The sequence below is a fragment of the Squalius cephalus genome, assembly GCF_949319135.1.
Source record: "Squalius cephalus genome assembly, chromosome: 2".
Lineage (NCBI taxonomy): Eukaryota > Metazoa > Chordata > Actinopteri > Cypriniformes > Leuciscidae > Squalius > Squalius cephalus.
In genome coordinates, this window is record NC_137123.1 from 17672556 (window position 1) to 17692548 (window position 19993).

Sequence of the window (19993 nt, forward strand, 5' to 3'; positions counted from 1 at the left end):
TGCATGTAGAACTGTTCTGTGTGTGATTTTCTTTATTTTAGCTTGTAGGTGGAGTAAAAGTGGATTGACATCATCGGGGTTTCTGTTATTTAAACTGCGACAGTGTTGATGGCGGTCTCTCTCTCCTCTTTGTTTGTTGGGTGTCTCTCGTCTCATGGCGAGATCGCTCACCGCCTCTGCTACGTACTGGAGCGATCCAGTATTTGATTATATTTTGACTTCAGTTTTGTTTTTTGTCTTTTTCAGTAACAGGTTGTGGATTTACTTTTCTCAGTTCACGTTTTGTTATTTAGTTAGATCAGCGAGGTAAGCAATTGCATGCAAGAGCTACCTGTTTTATTCTTTCAGTGAGCTAGGTAAGATCTCTCCTGGTGATTAGGTGTAGTCAGGGGTTTCAGTTTCTTTAGCTGCCCTACCTGTGTACTTTTATTATTTTCGTTAATCTTTTATGTTGTTGATTTATCTTATGTGTAATTGTTGTTCGTTTGACTTTCCTATTGTAGCCCCTATCCACCAACCATTTGCACTAGGCCAGAGTTTTTTTGATAAGGACCTGAGTTCTTTTATTTCTAAATGATCTTTTAACCCTGTCTTCTAATATACACTGAAAAAAGTGAAACATCAGTGCAATTCATTCAAAATATATATTTACATAGGTCCAATGGAAAATTGTGATTTTCAGTTTATACCTTCTGTTTTCACTTTGCCTCAAAGTAAGTGTTACGCCCTCTATCACTGAAAATAATTATACTTTGGATTAACATAAAACAATTGATGTAATTTTGTTACAGCTAATTTTTTTAGATTTTCTCAAATTGTATTTATGATTTAGTTAAAACCATAAATTTTGATTTAATATCAAACCAAATTTTTTATTTTTTCCAACTCAACGTTTTACCTTAACCCAAAGTACACAGCAAAAACTCCAGTGTTAAATTAACACTCAAGAGTGTTAAAGTTAATTATATAATTAAGTGATTAATTGAGTGATGATTGACGATTATTGAAGACACCTGATGTTAACAAGCAGAATCACTGAAGGAGAAAATCACAAATTGTAAGTTACCATTATGGTGATGGGTGTTTGCTTTAGTCGGGCTCTTGACCCTTATATGCTTACTTTAAATTTTGTTTGGCTGCTGTATCTGAGTTATAACTGACAGATGAACAAAGAAAAAAAGTGATCTGATGGTGTTGGTTATATTATGACAATCATCATTTGAACTTGATCACTGAACTCATTAAGACCCTTATTTCTGACGTAGATTTATGTTGTTGATCACAGAATAACTGTGATTCTGCAAAAATATCCAGAATTTTAGATATAATACAAAGGATTTCTTAAAAGTTGTTTTGAATTTTTTTTAAAAAAAAGTCTTTCTTTTAGGCACACACAAATGTCAAGATTCAGTCTATGCATCTCGACAATGGTGACGAGCAGAATATTCAATTAGGAAAGTAAATTACATAGACAATTCAGATCATAATTTATTCATACCACAATGCATGATGGGAGCCATTAATGAGTTGTGATTGGTGGCAGCCACTGCAAAATGCTTTATTATTGTCACCATTGTTGAGATTCACAGGCTGATTATTGATGTCTGTGTTTCTAAATAAATTTATTTAAAAGTCTTTTGATCAGAACAATGTTTATTAAATATTTTGGATTATATGAAAAATACTGAAAGTCATATGCTGTAGAATCACAACAAGTTAAACCAAACTATCTCAATAAGTTTCGTTTTTTTGGATCGCAACATGATTATGTCAAAACATAACCAAAACCATCAGATCACATTGTCTCTTTGTTCATCTGACTGTTATAAATCAATAACAGCAGACAAGCAAAATTTAAAGTAAACATATAAGGGTCAAGAGCCCAACCAAAGCAAACACCCATCACCATAATGGTAACTTACAATTTGTGATTTTCTCCTTCAGTGATTCTGCTTGTTAACATCAGGTGTCTTCAATAATAGTCAATCATCACTCAATTAATCACTTAATTATCTCATTAACGTTTAACACTCTTGAGTTGAGTGGAGTTGAGTTGAGTTGGAAAAATCCAAATTTTGGTTTGACATTAAATCAAAATTCATGGTTTTAACTAAATCATAAATACAATTTGAGAAAATCTAAAAAAAATTAGCTGTAACAAATTACATCAATTTTTTTTAAGTTAATCCAAAGTATCATTTTTTTTCAGTGTAGATAAACCTCCAGGTAATCACTTTATGCAAGCAGTCTATTTACTTATAGCACATGAGTTGTTTATAAATTACTTTTAAACTGCAAAAACACACACACTCACAAATAAACATATATTGTATTAAATGTCAATTAAATTGAAACTTTGTATTTAAATGAAATGAAATAGATCAAGTATTTGAATTTGACAATGTAAATGAAAACAAAACCAAATAAAATATGCCAAAACAACCCTCTGTGATTGCCTTACTTGTAACTAAACACTTTTTTACAGTATCACGGCAGGATTGTCAATATTAAGTCACTGTCTGAATGTATTTAACTCACTAAAGTTAACCATATGCATAAACCCTTTCTCATTTCTGTTTAACTTTAAAGTTATACTATCTAATTAACTTATAACTCTGTATAAATTTTATAAGCTCTAATAACCCTTTTAAGCTTTTAACACATCCAAAAATACACTCCAAATGGAAAAGAAAAGACCGGTCACAATATCATTAGTGCACTCGAATGTTTACATACATCCCAATTACACGTACACACACACATCTAACGTTATACACACATCCCACCCCGTTGCAGGCCTGTTACGGAGCTTGAGTGCGTAGTGGCCGAGAAAACGAAATGGCCCCTTCGCTCCAGAGAGCAAACAAAAAACAATTGTTTAGATGGTTACCTCAATCTGGTTGCTAGTGTGTGTTGAAACACGTCCGCATTCATAACATTGAAATGGTCTTGTGTCCCATGTGTTGCAATGTCTCCGTGTGCAACAGATGCAGAGGTTGTTTGAGCGTCGGATTCTCATAAAATTACTGGACGATGCTCACCGACATTTTCATCAGCGTTCAACTCTGAGCCAAACATGCAGAGACTGCAAACTTACATGAAACAGTAAGTAATAACGAGCCACCTCCTTAGTGAAGAAATACGAGCAGTACTTCTGTAGGAAAGATTCTCGTTCTAAACACTCAAAGAAATCGCGTCTTTTCTCCCCATAACTTTATCTCGTCTCCCCTCTGTTTTCTCTCCAACTTTTTCTCGAACTTTCTCTGAACAAAAAACTCTCCCAAAGGAAAATCTAAATGGCTCACAAACTTGTCAGTCTCTTATTTGGCCAGTGCACATCAACTCATGTTTTTCACATGTAGGCTACACCCCAACCAAACTCTAATATAGGAAAGAAAAGAAAAAAACAAAAAACAATACATATTGAACATAAACATGTTTCAAAATAAAATAAATAAATAAATAAAGCATTTTATCATAATTTCACCCTCAGTAAATATAGACAATGAAATCAGGGTTACACTATTAAAACTGTATGACGTGATTGGACGTCAGAAAAGCAATCATTTTTGATATGTTCGGTCCTTACATTTTGTCTGTTTTAAACGAGCTAAAGTTGGTTAAAGGGGTGGTTGAATGTGATTTCACTTTTTTAACTTTAGCTAGCAGGCTATGTAATGTTGCTGTTTGAGCATAAACAACATCTGCAAAGTTACAACGCTCAAAGTTAAATACAAAGGGAGATATTTGCTTTTAAAAAAATCAATTTCTAAGGACTACAACAAACGGTCCGTAGGGACTACACGACATTCCTCCAGGGTTAGTGACATCACAAACCCCAACATTTACATAAACCCCTCCTCTGGGAACACAATACATAAAGGGGGCGAGGCCATTTTATGTTGCTTTGGAGAAGAGTTGTTGTGGTAGTAGAGTGTCGTTTACGCCATGCGTCGAAACGCTGTTATTTTCAACCAGATTGCAGGCCCACTTTGTTCAGTCTTATTAAGGACGGTTACAATTTATTTTTAACTCGGTCCCTCATAATTACAAATGTCGCTCTCTGTGCTGCACATTTTCCGGAGGAAAGCTTCCTCAATCTACGCGAGTTCAATGCAGGATTCGCACAACGGCTTGTCCTGAAAGATCGAGCAGTTCAGAGAAGCTGTTGTTTACGAGCCACAACCTGTAAGTATGATTTTTTCGTTGATGTGTTTTTCTGTAATAGTTCGTATTGTTAATTGTACGTTGTAGCAAGGAAGTAAATGAAGGTCAACGCTGTTTGGCTCCACAAACCAATTGTTAAATGCTAATTCATACTTATCCGACAAACACATACAAACTTCTGTTTAATATCACCAGCGCAGCGAACTTGGAATGTTTGTGGTTGTTGTCGTTTATGTTATCAGTGTAATTGATTATAGCTTTTATGTATTGTTTATGCTAAACATGGTTTTGTGTTTGATTTGGCTACTGTTGTAAAGCCAATGTTTAGTGTTCGTATTGGGTTAATAGTTCTGACGACAGATATTTAGCTACAATCGTTCTAAAAATACAAAAGTGACAGTGCCATATACGGCCAGTGCCGTAACAGTGCTTCATAGAATCCGGAAATCATCCAACCGTTTTTACAAGGAGGGACAGAGCAGTGTAGAATAATGGTTAAATATGTGAAAAATAATGCGAAGTTTTAAAAATGAACACTCTAAAAAATGCTGGGTTGTTTTAACCCAATTTTAGGTCAAATATGGACTAACCCAACATTGGGTTAAAAATGCAATTTAAAAATGGACAAACCTAAATTTTTAAATCGCATTTTTAACCCAATGTTTGGGTTAGTCCATATTTGACCCAAAATTGGGTTAAAACAACCCAGCATTTTTTAGAGTGAAGCATGAACACATGTTACAGTGCACCCCACAAACACAATCAAGCCTTCGAAAAAAGGTGTTTTACCACCGCTTTAAGGGCCGTAACAATCCTATACATTATTAACAATTAAAAACAATTAAAAAATAACAATAACAAGCCATAAAAACAGCCAAACTTCAGTTGAATCATCTTATTTCCTCATTGGTGAAACATGTTATTCATAACATTATACAGATCTGGTACGTGTATACCCTTTGCATGTTTATTTACTCAATATTTGGGATAATTTGGGACAGTTTTCAGCTGTCAATCAGAGTGTAGTACACACACATGATTACATTCATGTACACGTTTAAAATAATTCAGCAGATTTTCTCTCAAAATCAGCAGAATACATATTGGTCACACAGAAATACAAGCAGAAAGATCTCTGTAGCGATAGAAAGACTGATCCTCAAGACTCTTACAGTGAGTTGAATGAGGTTTCCAGAGGAAATCCAGATTGGCTGTGCAATTCCAGCTAATTTGATTCTAATTCATGAATTATTTTAATTAATAAATAAATAATCTCTACCTGTGACAATTCAGTGCTCTCACCGTGTCTCTCTGGTAATTTGAAAAAGATTGTTTTATCCAGCAGTTTCTTGCATTTATCAGCTTCCACAGTGTCTTGTGTGAGGTCAAAGACGCTCCTAACCTGTTTTGTTACAAAGTAATAATAATCAGCTATATGAACGCTTTAAATGAATCCACCCTGCCCTGCAGAAGTGATGGGAGTGTAACACTGCCTTTTGAGGGTGGAGCAAAGATCTGCAAACAGAAACGGATGTTGCTCCAGGACAGATAATTGCATGATATTTTGCAAGTTACTCTAACAAGAGTTGTATAGCCTTCAGTTGTAACAGACATGGTGTTGTAGGCTACCCATCACAGAAAACCTTCTACATTTTTAATAAAACATTGTTTATGTTCTTTAACCCATTTTAATTATGAGTTGGCTACCAGGAATTCCTTATAAACCATGTTTACGTTGTAATGCATTGTAATACTCATGTCATGAAACACATTTGTGTTTACACCTAAACCTACCCATCACACAAACCTTTCTGCATTTTTACAATTAAAAAAAAAAACCGTTTTGCCTATTATGTACTAAAAGAAAACATTAATTTACACAAACAATAGGAAACAACAGTTCAATGTACAATGCAATTTTATTTTAAACCAGGAACCACATATATAATAGAAAAGAAGCACAACCAACAAACAACTTAACATTTGTTATCATGAAATGAAACAGAACACGAATGTTGTAATGTCATCCAAGAACAACACCTTTGGTTTTGTTTTAATGTAGCTTTATTGAACTAAGCTCTGCATGTCAAATCACTCTCATCTCGTTCTCCTTTTCTAACTTCCCGCAACTCCTCCCACTCCGGTACCTTCACGTGATAACCCACACATACTACATCCCTTACCTTGTTAATTTTTACGTTTATAACTTTATAACAACCTATTTACTAAATTAAGCAAATACAATACTTTTTCTTCCTTTTTTTCTTCTTTCTTCAAATTCAACACAGAAGGTACTATGTAACTGAAACAACAACTACTTCAAGTGACCATATCCTTGAACTTAGCTGTTTTTTTTTCACAACAGGACCATGGAGTTAACTAGTTAACTAAGGTTCGGGAGCGGGGCCACGCCTAGTCACCTGACTACTCAAAACCTTCTTATATCGAGCCGCCCCTTACAGTGCTGTTTGGCTCGTTCTCCATACCTGTCAACATTTGGGTACCAAAATACGGGAGACCTGGGGGGGGGGTTTCAGTTCAACCACATGTGGTTTCATGTCATCTATACATTACACACCCCATCGCCAAATCATAGAAAAATTCAGTTAAGACAGTTGTATTCATCTTAACAATACACAACAAATCAATATACAGAAAAACAGATTTCTAAAAGGTATAGGCCACAAATCTGTGAGTACAGTTTGCAAAACTGAACAGGTGATGTTGTGTAATATTCAGTTACTGTAAGAAACTGTTCCAGCGGGTGGAGTTTACTGGTACTGAATATTACACATCACCTGTGTATACATTAACTGGAACAGATTTTCACTGGAACTGAATATTACATCCAAATATTATGTAATCAATCAGCATATTGTTGTGGAACTTCACCTATTGCAACAGTATTTCACAATTTTTCACAGGAACTGAATATTACAAACAACTAACTTGCGAAAGAACGATTTACAATTCAACGACTGCGAAAGCGTGCACGGATTATGAATTTGTTCACTGTTACCGTTGTACGTAGTTTTTTTTCTGTACAGTTCTATTTTGTTAATAAATTTTGCATTCTATTTTGGCTTTCTCGTGTGTCCCTATTTTTGTTGTGTCCCTTTTGAGCCACAGGGCGAAACGGGTACGGACTGAAAAACCAAAGCAACTGTACGGTTTACAGATCTGAGCACAGCTGAGACTTTTTCTCTGGTACTTTTGGCGTAGGATATTTATTTCCGTCAAGGTCATGTCAAATGTATTCCCAGGAATGAGTGATGCGCTTTCCGCCTTTAAAGTTTTATAAAATAAGTAAGATATGGCTTGAATGGTTTAAAAGCATTAGCAAGAATAAAAGCGCATCATATTGTAAGGCTGGTGCCAGTTCGTCTGGCCGACCCCTCGATGAAACAAAAGGCCCTCCTGAGAATTAACACTTATCTCCTGCATATGTAACAGGGATTTCTGAACTATCTCCTGAATATGTAAGAGGGATTTCTGTGACGCAGCACACAGTGCAGTTCACACTTCACACACAATCCTCCCTTCAATCCCCCCTCCTCCTCACCTGAAATACACTGAAAACCTATGCAATGTAAACTATGTACAAGAAGTATCTATGCATGTCTGATATCATTTAAAGTGTCTCAGTGCGCCTGGTAAAATGGTCTCATTCTCCTACCATAATGAAAAGTTAAAAGAAGTTATAAAATATGAGAAAAGTGATCCTCTAAAGGTGTTTTCCCTCCCCCAGGTCCTCCATTCCTCCATACCTCCTGTATGTAAAACAAGAACCTATTCAAATACAAATTCTGATCTCCTAGTGTGAATCCCTGAATAGGGAGCCAAAATCTAATTATAATGACAGACCCCACCATTTGGTAAGAATATTGAATTATCTGGGTATATAAGGAAAAGGGACAGAAAGTTCGGGGAGTCTGTAGGTTGACTGCCCACACAAACCGCTGTGTGGAATTTTTGTTGCCAGGTAATAATTTCTACAAATTCCTCGATTCCTGAATTGTTGTTATGTTATGATTAACTGATGATTTTATTCTTGCGAATTGGATTTTGAATTATTGCTTCATTACCTGGTCAATAAATTGTAAACGTTTGATTTTATTCTGACTGACTCTGAGATTGTTTTTACTCTTATAGATTATAGGATTCGTATATTTCCACAAGTTTGCACCAGACATTAGTGACGACTAATACTGGATATCAGATTCAAGTGTACTTGAATGAGGGGGGTGAGTTATTTCCGTCCAGAATCAGCAAATGCTGTTTGATCAACCTGGATTCGGGTGCGTCCCATAACCTCTGTTCTAATTTAATGTTCTTTTAGATAAGTGTACGTGGATATACCACGAGCTTGACTAAACCAAAGCCGTTTTAAGAAAAGTAAGTTGATCGGCTAACGTCTTTTAATGGTGGTCTTGACCTCTACTAATTGAAACGATTGAATTAAGTTCCTGAGGTGGCATTCAAGGGGGCTATTTAAGTGTCTGTTATTTTGTACGTGTGAATACAGCAAATCTCAGATATTTAGCCAATTACCTCTGTTTTGATAAGTCAGACTGGCGAGATTGTGTCGTGCATCCTTAGGAGAAGGACTGCTAAGCGATATAGCTTCCTAATCTAGACGGGTAAACTATAATCAGATTTAAAAGAATAATCAAACATTCGCTCACGTTTAATGATGCACAGATATCATTAAAACAGATGACTCAGATGAAATAACGAGAAAATACATATGAAAATTGTGTTCCATTTAATCTTGTTGTGTTGCGTAAAAGGAAAGACAACGCGCAGAGAAACCTTCCCCGTATTATTGGAGACCCCCAATTGGACCAATATAGACGGGCTTACAATATAATGTAACACCATGCAGCCAAAGGATGACAGAAAAAAACGGATGCTGTGTTAATTGCGTTAAATATTCACTTTCCACTGAGTCTTTTCCCATTTCTACCAGTAACGCTTATTCAACTTCCCGCGTCTACAACCTGCGCAGATATCGACGGGCCGACGGCACAGCTGGGTTGTAGGTTGCCAGGTTGAGCTCTCACAAATGGGTTGAAATTTGTATGATGTGTTGGTTGCGCGAGTAGGATGGGTTTCATACAAGATCTGGCAACTGGACAACCTTGGAACGGGTTGATTATTCATATAACGACGTTTGGGCCATAAAAATTACTGGAGTTTCACGGGAGAAATAACAAAACGGGAGGGGGGCGGGAGATGGGTGTGAAATACGGGAGACTCCCGGGGAGAACGGGAGTGTTGACAGGTATGTCGTTCCCTCGAACCCTCCCTCTCTCATCCATTCTACCATCCATATCATCCCCTCTTCTCTTCAGGGGGGGGGGGGGGGCATAATTACTTGGCCTACATTTAACTGAGATGATGCCCCCTCCTGGCCGCCAACACCAGACGCCCAGATCAACCTGACTACCATCCCTTTTCCCCTTCCACTTCATCCTTTCCCTATTCATCCCCAACTCTCTTCATCCCCAACTCTCTTCAATAACAGATCAACCTCACTACCACCCCATTTCCTCTTCCACTGACATATTTTCTCTATTTATCCCCAGCTCTCTTCAATAAATAATTTCCGTCATTCATGGTTGTGGCGTGGTCCTTGCTAGTAAACTAGTCATTAATGGCTTCTCCACAGGAACAGTCTCTGGCAACTTCTCTTCCTTTATAGATGTCTTTCTGCTCTTGCTCACTTTGCACTTGTTCACTTTGCAGATGTGAGCTTATCCTCTCCTTTCAAGCTCAGGAACAGGCGAATCCACAGACAACGACGCATGTCTCATGTGTTTAACATTTCTTTTGATCAAAGATCCATCTTCGGTATTCACAAGTTCATATGAGCTGTCTGACGTTTTGCTCAGAAGGACATACTTAGCACTTTTGAACTTTGAGTCCAACTTTCCTTGCTCCATATTTGCTACATAGACTACATCTCCCACTTTGAAGGAATGATCCTTTGCTCTGTTTGTTTTATCTGCATAGTCTTTCATTTTCTCCTTATACATCTGATGATGTCTTTTGACTTCCTCTGTGGTCTGTTCTTGTAACAGTTCCAGGCTTGGTAACTTTGTTCGAATATCTCTTGAAAACATAATAAATATCGATGTTTCTCCCGAAGCACGATGAGGAGTGGCACGATAAGTCATCAGAATTTTTCATTTTATGATCTGCTTCTTTTTTTCTACATGTCCTTGCAAAGTGTCAGATTTTCTTACAATACAAGCATTTAGCTGTGTTTGCTCCACATTCATTGGAATGGTGCGTGGCCAACCTGCATCTGCAGATCTTTGTCTGCACGCGATTCCTCTCTGTACACTCTCGGTCCTTTTGCATGCCTTCACTGCGTGCGATTATTCTGCTTAGTGAAGTGTACTTGACAGTTTTTCAAATTGCTTGACCGCTTCGACAGCATCTTTGACTCTGCTTGTGCTGCCTCAAAGATTTGTGCCATCTTTAACACCTTTTCCAAAGTTAATCCTTCTTCTTGCAACAATTTGTCATGCTTCTTGCAACGATTTCACATGTCCATCATTAATTAATGTTTTACTCAGTTCAAGGTAAAAGGAAGATGAACAATATTTATATAATAATCACGATTCACGAATATTCAAATGAGTAGATCAATGGCAAGCAGTTCTTTAATGAATGGCACACCAAGAGTCATTAGATGGCGTCTCGTAATAACTGTAATCTGGCATGTTGTCCCACAGCTTTGGGTCTAGGTCAAATGGAACAGCTGACTAATGCAGAGTTGAGGAAAGCTCAAGAGGAGGGCCCCGTAAATTGGAGTAGCGAAGCGAGAAGTGGAGTCAGGAAAAATACTTGATGCAACTAAAGTTCTGATGCTACCTACCATTGATCTGTTACAACGGCAGTGACCCAAGTTAAAGGCCCCCTGATATCAAAATGTAATTTTTTTAGCTTTTAGTATGAATATGTTAGCCTTAAGGTTATGAATAAGCTTGTGTGTTCCAAAACAATTACTAAATTCACATTTAGGAGATATAAGCATTCAAAACTTACAGTCTCTCACTTCTGATAAAATGGATCACAGATTTTTATGACATCACTGCGGACTTCAGCTTCTCATCAGATCTTCTGTCCAATCAAATGCTCTCTAGAATCTAAAGCGTCCCGCCCCCTATGCTATAAATATCACCTGGCCAAATCGACCGTTGACACGTCACGGAGCAATATGGGTTGGAGATGTGTGTTCAGTTGCTCAAACGCTCGAGTTATATTCCGTTTTCCAACTGGTTAAGAACGTTGGTTAAGAATGAAATGGCGAATCATCTGTATCATCAGCGTATCATCAGTTCTCGGATTCGTTTCCATGGTGCTGTCAAGTACGACTTCCAGTCAAAAAGTAGCTCTTCTTTTTAGGAAAGTATCGATTCATTTTGGAAAAAAAGTATTGATTCATTTTTGAAAAAGTAGCGATTCTTTTTGGGAAAAGTATTGTTTGATTTTGGGAAAAGTAGCGATTCATTTCAGGTATGTATCAATTAATTTTGGGAAAGTATCAATTCACTTTTAAAAGAGTAGCGATTCACTTTGGCAAAAGTAGCAATTATTTTTGGGGAAAGTAACGATTTATTTTAGGAGAAGTATCGATTCATTTTAGCTAAAGTAGCGATTCATTTTTGGGAAAGTATCGATTCATTTTGGGAGAAGAAGCGATTCAATTTAGAAAAAGTAGCAATTCATTTTGGAAAAGTAGAGATTCTTTTTGAAAAAGTAGCCATTCTTTTTGGAAAAAGGATTGATTCATTTTAGGAAAAGTAGCGATTCTTTTTTAAAAAAAATAGCGAAGATCATTTTTGAAAAGTAGCAATTCTTTTTGAAAAAGTAGCCATTCTTTTTGGAAAAAGTATCGATTCATGTAAGGAAAAGTAGCGATTCTTTAAAAAAAAGTAGCGACTCATTTTTGAAAAAGTAGTGATTCATTTTTGAAAAGTAGTGATTCTTTTTGGAAAAAGTTTCGATTCTTTTTAAAAAAGTAGCAATTCGTTTTGGAAAAGTAGCGATTCATTTTGGGAAAAGTAGCGATTTTTTACAGAAGGAGCGATTCTTTTTGAAAAAGTAGCAATATTTTTGGAAATAGCAATTCTTTTTGGGAAAAGTAGCGATTCATTTTGAAAAAGTATCAATTATTTTTGGAAAAAGTAGCGATTCATTTTGAAAAAGTAGCGATTGTTTTTGAAAAAGTAGCCATTCTTTTTGGAAAAATGATTGATTAATTTTAGGAAAAGTAGCAATTCTTTTCAGGGATGTATCGATTCATTTTGGGAAAATATCAATTCACTTTTAAAAGAGTAGCAATTCACTTTGGCAAAAGTAGCGATTATTTTTAGCTTAAAGGAATACTCCACCGTGTTTTCATATTAAACTATGTTTTTCCCTTAACTAAGACGAATTGATACATACCTCTCTCGTCTCAGTGCGTGCACTTAATCGCTCAGGCGCGCGGTGACACTTTGAAAGCCCAGTTCATTCAATTTGGGCCAAGCAGAGAAACAACCAAACACCTCCACGTTTTCCCTATTTAAATACAGTTACTCGCGTAGTGTAACTCGACCTAGGACGGTGACACAAAACAAAACGTTGCGCTTTTCTAAGCGTGTAAAATGGATAACTATATTGTATGGCGGAATACCATTGCAAGTGCTTGTAAGCACTTCGTCTTGGCGGAGTAATATCTTCACTCGTGAAAAATCCTCTCACCGGCCCCCGCTCCCTCTAGTGAAGATATTACTCCGCCAAGACGAAGTGCTTACAAGTGTCACCGCGCGCCTGAGCGATTAAGTGCACGCACTGAGACGAGAGAGGTATGTATCAACTCGTCTTAGTTAAGGGAAAAACATAGTTTAATATGAAAACACGGTGGAGTATTCCTTTAAGTTTTTGGATCATCAGATTCATCAGATCTTCTGTCCAATCAAATACTCTCTAGAATCTAAAGCGTCTAAAGAAAAAGTAGCGATTCGTTTTGGAAAAGTAGCGATTCATTTTGGGGAAAGTATCGATTCATTTTAGGAGAAAAATCGATTCTTTTAGAAAAAGTATCGATTCATTTTGGAAAAGTAGAGATTCTTTTTGAAAAAGTAGAGACTCATTTTTGGAAAAGTAGAGTTTCTTTTTGAAAAAGTAGCGACTCATTTTTGAAAAAGTAGTGATCCATTTTTGAAAAGTAGCGATTCTTTTTGAAAAAGTAGCCATTCTTTTTGGAAAAATTATCGATTAATTTTAGGAAAAGTAGCGATTATTTAAAAAAAAGTAGTGACTCATTTTTGAAAAAGTAGCGATTCATTTTGGAAAAGTAGCGATTCATTTTGGGAAAAGTCCCCCTTACTTTTTAGGGAAGTAGCAATTCTTCTTGGAAAAATTATCAATTCATTTTGAAAAAGTAGCGATTCTTTTTGGTATTTGGTAACAAAGGTATTGTTTCATTTTTGGAAAAGTAGCGCTTCTTTTAGGAAAGTATTGGTTCATTTGGAAAAAGTAGCGATTCATTTTAAGGAACATATCGATTCTTTTTGGAAAAAGTAGCGATTCAAAAAAACTAAATCACTCAAACACAAGTCAGTGGTTTTTGGAGTTTTAATACATTCTTTGTTTGTATATGTCAAAGAATAAGCACAACAATTATGAAACGAAATTACTATAAATCGTAAACACCGAAGACATTGATTGGAGTGTGTCGGCCCAATATTCAAATTAATATCAATATTAATACTGATTCTTGGTCCTTCTAAATCTTGGATATTTATTTACATCAGTGCAATGAACCATTAAAAAGAATGCAGTGATAAACATGCAATGTTCAACATTGTATTTTATTCTATATAATAATAATAAAAAAAAATTATTAAAGTAAACGTTAATAAACGTTCATTCCATTGCTTATTCATTCCAATAAGCAATTGTCCCAAAGGAAACAAACTGTAATATCCAGCTTCAAAAAATGAGCAAGAATAACAAACAGAAGTGGATGAAAACTATTTAGGGCCAAATTTAAACCATAAAATGACAGCAGCAATAATGAGCAACAGTAAAATCAAGACGCAAATCAGCACACACCAGCATTTCTTACTCAGACAGGTTTCACTCTGCACTGGCGGAGGTGTGTGTGGCTGAGGTGTGTGTGGCTGAGGTGTGTGTGACAGTCTTGCTGGGACATGAGGATGATATGCCCTAGGTATGTCTATGGACACATACTGAGAAGGATTGGGTGGATTTGTGCGGATGGGTTCTCTGAGGAATTCCTCACGGCTTAAACCTTGAATGTCCTTCATGAGTTCAATGCTAATGCAGTAAGTGTGATTCTGGTCAAAATTCACCAGATCTGAGTGCTGTGTCACATAAATGCTGTCAAATCGGTTCCACCTTGAGTTAAATAAAACTATGATGCGATCTGTGTTGCTGTCATCTGAATATCCTGTGTAATCCTCAGTGACATATTCAGGCAGTGAGTCAGTGATGTGCAGGTTGCCCACATCATAGTATGGTAGGTTAGTGGAAGGAAGAAGTGTCTCCCTGTTATGGAATCGGTGGAAACCAAAAGCTCCATTTTTTGGGTTGCAGAGAGCAACCATACGACTGTTGAAATCAATCTGAACACATTCATGAGCAAACCACCACAGCAAGATCAGACCGTGTCTGGGAGGAGGTCGACCGAACTTGGACTCTCTCAGATCAGACAAATTATTCAGAGTCCTCATCGTGTTCCTGCAGTCCTGCTGGAAAAAACAGTGCACTTGTAATGCAATAAACGTTATAATATTATGTTTTTTAATGTAAAATATACAAATACAGGGACAACTTCAAAATGTAAAACCAGGAAGCAACAGAAGTCAGTTCAACCTCATTTAAATCAGTTCATTTCTGTCATTGACAAAGTTCTGTAAATCTCCTGCTGTTGATCATTAATCACATGTTGATCACATGATCATTTATTAAATGTTTGGGGTAATGGTGATGAATGCTACCAATAAGAGTGTTTCTGTTTAACAAATTTGAATCTATTCAGCAGATTTTCTCTCAAAAGCAGCACATCAAAGTCTGTTTTGACCAAGACCAAACAGCAGCCTCACACACATGTGGTTTATGGGGACTCTAGGAATAATGGTAGGCGTCTATACTGTACAAACTGTATATTATATCGCCTTACACTAAATCAAGCATAGCGTCAGTTCTGGAAGGTAAGGTTAGTCAAGCTTGCATCAGCTGACTCTCAGCTGATCCATGTCTACACGACGCCTATCTGTATTCATATATAAGCTCCTTCAGTATTATCAGCAGCTATCGAGTTTCTCAGGAATTACCCTCCTCCCTCCCCAGCTCCTCCTCTCGTCAGTCAGGATTTGGCGTTCTGATTCCCCCTGAATCAGGATAAATTCTCAAATCATGTTGTTCTTTAAATCTTGAATTAATGATATCTGCAATACATTCATGTTGGTTCTGTTCTGTTTCCCCTAAGGGGGGTTATCGCTGCTCTTATCCGTGCTTGCCCAGAACAGAACCATACCGCCAATCCTAACTGTACGCTAATTGACAATCGTATTTGACGATTGAGGTCCTGACAGAACCCTACCAATCTGAATTTACCAAAAAAACACACACAAAAACACACACACACACACACACACACACACACACACACACACACACACACACACACACACACACACACACACACACAGTTTAGTATGTTTTTTAAGCCACAGGAAGTGTCTTCATAAACCACCTTACATTGTAATACCTATGTCATAATACACATTTGTGTTCCTCATAAACCACATATGCCAGGACAAGGGGAACTGGCTAAAACACATTTACAGACACTGATTACTTACAAAGAACTGAGAAAAACTGATCCTTCAAAATGATTGCAGTGAGACGAAGGGTTAATCTGTAGTGCACTGATCTACCATTTCTGTTAAAGTAAACAGTTCAAAATCAATAACACACACACACACACACACACACACACACACACACACACACACACACACACACACACACACACACACACAAACAAACACACACAAACATACAAATATATATATATATATATATATACACTGTATATAAAGTATATCTTAAAAACTGATACACCTTACCCTGAAGTGATACACCTTACTAGACCTTTGACACTGACTGCTTCATTTATATGGCATGGCAACAGCACATATTTGCATGATGTCACTGAACTAGTAACCCAGTAACAGGAAGTACTCTAGAGGTTGTACGTGTGTTGCTGTTTTGATGAACAGAAACTTAAGATTGCAAACTTTCTGCAATCACAATGCAGAGGGCGAAACTTATGCAGAAACACATTAGGGACTGTATATGAGGAGATTTACATCAAAGCTACTTTATATTAAACTAATGCCTCACTCATATTCAGATTTCATCTATCTACATCATTGTAATAAATCATTAAGAGAATTAAGTGCTAAACATGCTACGCTCAACACCATAGAATGATGAGCATGTTTATACTTATATTTAAACATATTATATTAATTTAGCCTCCAAATAAGCTGTTCAGATGGAGACAAGCTGCAATACAGATGGCTGTGTTTAAAATCACACCTCGTTCACTATTCCCTACATTACTTCACTAATATAGTCCACTTGAAGGAGTGAATGAAAACGAGTGAGTGAATTCGGACACTGAGAGCACTGAAAGGGTTGCTGCTTTTGCATAGTTTGTGCTTGCTGTTTAATAATTAATTGAAACATATACAGCTCCAGTAGTAATATGAAAACATCAGTCATGGAAACTATATAAACCTTAATTAAACAATTTAGTAATCCATTAAAAAGCAATTTACACTTGTAGCCTTTATGATATTACGCTGTAACCACATTGGACCAGTGGTTTGGGAAATGGATGGATGGATGATTCGGCTGCGGGCACCATTTGAAGGGTTGCCAAAAGCTCCATTTGCAGGGTTTCAGAAAGCAATTATATGTCCATTGGAGTCAATTTGAACACATTCATGAGCAAACCAAGATCAGACCGTGTGTTTGGATGACCAAACCTGGACTCTCTCAGATCAGACAAATTATACAGGGTCCTCATCATATTAATTCTGCTGGAAAATAAAATGTAAAGAACACAACTGGGTTTACTCTAACAATGGCACACTTGTAATGCAAAGAAGGATATTTTTAATATCACACCGAAAAAATGCAAAAATGCAAAAAACAAAAAGCAGGTGAACTTCAGTTAAATCAGCTCATTTCCTCATTGGGGAACTCTGCAGAATTATTCAATATTTGGGATAATTTGATGGGGTTTTCAGATCAGCTCACAACTAACATTGCCTTTTAAAATCCATTCAGCAGACTTTCTTTCAAAATCAACACAATAAAGTTTGTTGGGTCCTAGACTATGACCGAAACACATCTGCAGACATTATTAATAAAGTATAAATATAAATATAAGAAGAAAGATCACTGCATCAGTACAAAGTCTGAACCTCTATGAATCTTGTAGTGAAATGAAGTTAATCTGAGGTAGAGTAAAATTTTAAATAAAAAACAAAGTAGTCCAGATCGGATGTGCTATTACAGCTAACATAATTTATATTTTTAAATAAATAAAAAGGTCTCTCAATAGGGACTCTCACCGTGTCTCTGATAATTCTGCATTTGAAAAAGATTGTTGTATCCAGCCTTGCATGTAGCAGCTTCCACAGAGTCTAAAGATGCTATATAGATGCTCCTAACCGGTTTTGTAACTGGAAAGCAATAATAATCAGCTATATGAGCGCATTAAATGAATCCACCCTGCCCGGCAGAAGTGATGGGAGTGTAATATTGCCTTTTGAGGGTGGAGCAAAGATCTGCAAACAGAAACTGATGCTGCTCCATGCCAGATATTTGCATGAGCAGAAGAACTGATAGGCTAATGTGAGTTAAGTGGAATTAGTTTGGTTTAATATTATTAGCATTTTAATCTTTTGTTTTTGTTGCTTCCCTTTTAACACTAAAATCATATTGTTTGTTTCATCAGAAATACTCAAAGCGTGGAAATTCTGTCAACAAGCCCCAATTTCCCTCACATTCTGTTTTCAAGGGCATCTGAATTATTACACAGCTATCAAAAGAGATGCTTTTACCAGAAACAAAAACATTCGAAGTAGGAGTTTCCAAAGTCATTTTATTTCAAACCAAGCCAGAGAAATCACATATGTAATACAAATGAAAGGAAATGAATTAGAATTTGTGTTAACAAGAGACATACATGACAGAAGAGAAGTGAGTCTTTCTGAAACTTCGATTCAACTTAACCAATTGCTTCGCAAATTGAATATTCGAGCTCTCGAAACTCCGCACGCCGACGACATCTGCTGCTTTAAGTCATGTAAATGCATTCTAATCAGCTTTTATAAACTTAAATTATAAAAATGACTCGAGATTCTCTTACAATCACACGTTTAAAACATTTAATAATACCACCCCATCCTTACACCACTGGTACTGACATTTCAAAACAGTAGGATGTAAGTAACGAAACATCGTTTTTCTGAAGTCACGTGACTTGGGCAGGTGCGTGTGATCCGATTCACTTACTCGATTCACTCACTCGAAAGATTCATAAAGGCGCGATTTCCCGCACATCACCAATGAGTATTTTTTTCAGGTAAAGGTAAAAGATTATATAAAAAATGTATGTGTATATAATAATCCCGAATAAAATGAGAGTAGCTATAGTTTAATGACTCTTTAGCCTATTTAAAGAATGGTACACCAGGAGTCGTCGTTGTTAGGCTGCCTGTTATAATCCCTCTGATTCTGTAGTGTAAGAGTGTTGGAGAGCTCGGAGAGATACTGATCTCGACTCTTGTTCTTGATGATCTGGAGGAGGCCCTGACTCACACGGAAGGTTTTGCTGCTGCTGAATCGTTTCGGGTCGCTGTGTTCAGTCACATACACCCTGTTGAATATGCCATCGGTGTCCAGACGCACAATAACCCGGTCCTTGTTACTGTCAGGAATAGGATTATTGCGGCTGTAATTTGCCCTGACATAATCTGGGAGCTCGTCTGCTCCTGAATATTTCAGGTTGCCCACCTCATAGTATGGGAGATTCTGAATGGGCACAATGGGATCCTCTTCATCAATTCTGTTGTGGTACTTGTGGAAGCCAAAATCTCCATCTTCAGGTCTATAGTCGGAGACAATATCATTCCAATAGCTGAAGTCTATGTAGTCATGAGCAAACCAGTACAGCAGATTCAGGCCATGTCTCGGTGGGCACGGCTGACCGAAGCCTGACTGTTCCAGATGGGACAGTTCATTCAGTGTACCTTTCACCATGATGGAGGACTGTGTGAGAGAAAGAGCAATGATGAAATATTCAAAGATTTAAACTAATAGAAAAACATAGGCCTAAAAAAAAAAAAAAAAAATCAGGTTTGAAAGGGATGGTTCACCCAAATAATGAAAATTATGTCATCATTTACTCACCCTCGAATTTTTACAAACCTGTATGAGTTTATTTTTTGATGGACCCCATTGTATTTTTTTTGCTCTCCATAGGCCTACTATGGAAGTCAATGGGGCCCATGAACTTTTGGGTGAACTATCCCTTTAAGACAAATAGACTTGGAATTATTTTCCCTTCAAGTTAAAATCTATATATTTTTTGAAGGGAAAGTGCATTTTAGATGCTGTAATTGATAATTTTTTATTTTCCACCACTTTTAATTTAACTATTTTGACCAGTGTTGGGTGTAATGGGTTACTAAGAAATTCATTACTGTACTTGAATGACTTT

At 36.8% G+C, this 19993-nt stretch overlaps 1 protein-coding gene across 1 annotated transcript in view; it reads right to left on the bottom strand.

Annotated features, from left to right (window-relative positions):
• The window catches only part of LOC307149203 (uncharacterized protein), a gene marked incomplete at its 3' end in the record, with an annotated part of 80434 nt that overhangs the window by 59598 nt on the left and 843 nt on the right, over window positions 1-19993 (bottom strand). The window lies entirely within an intron of this gene.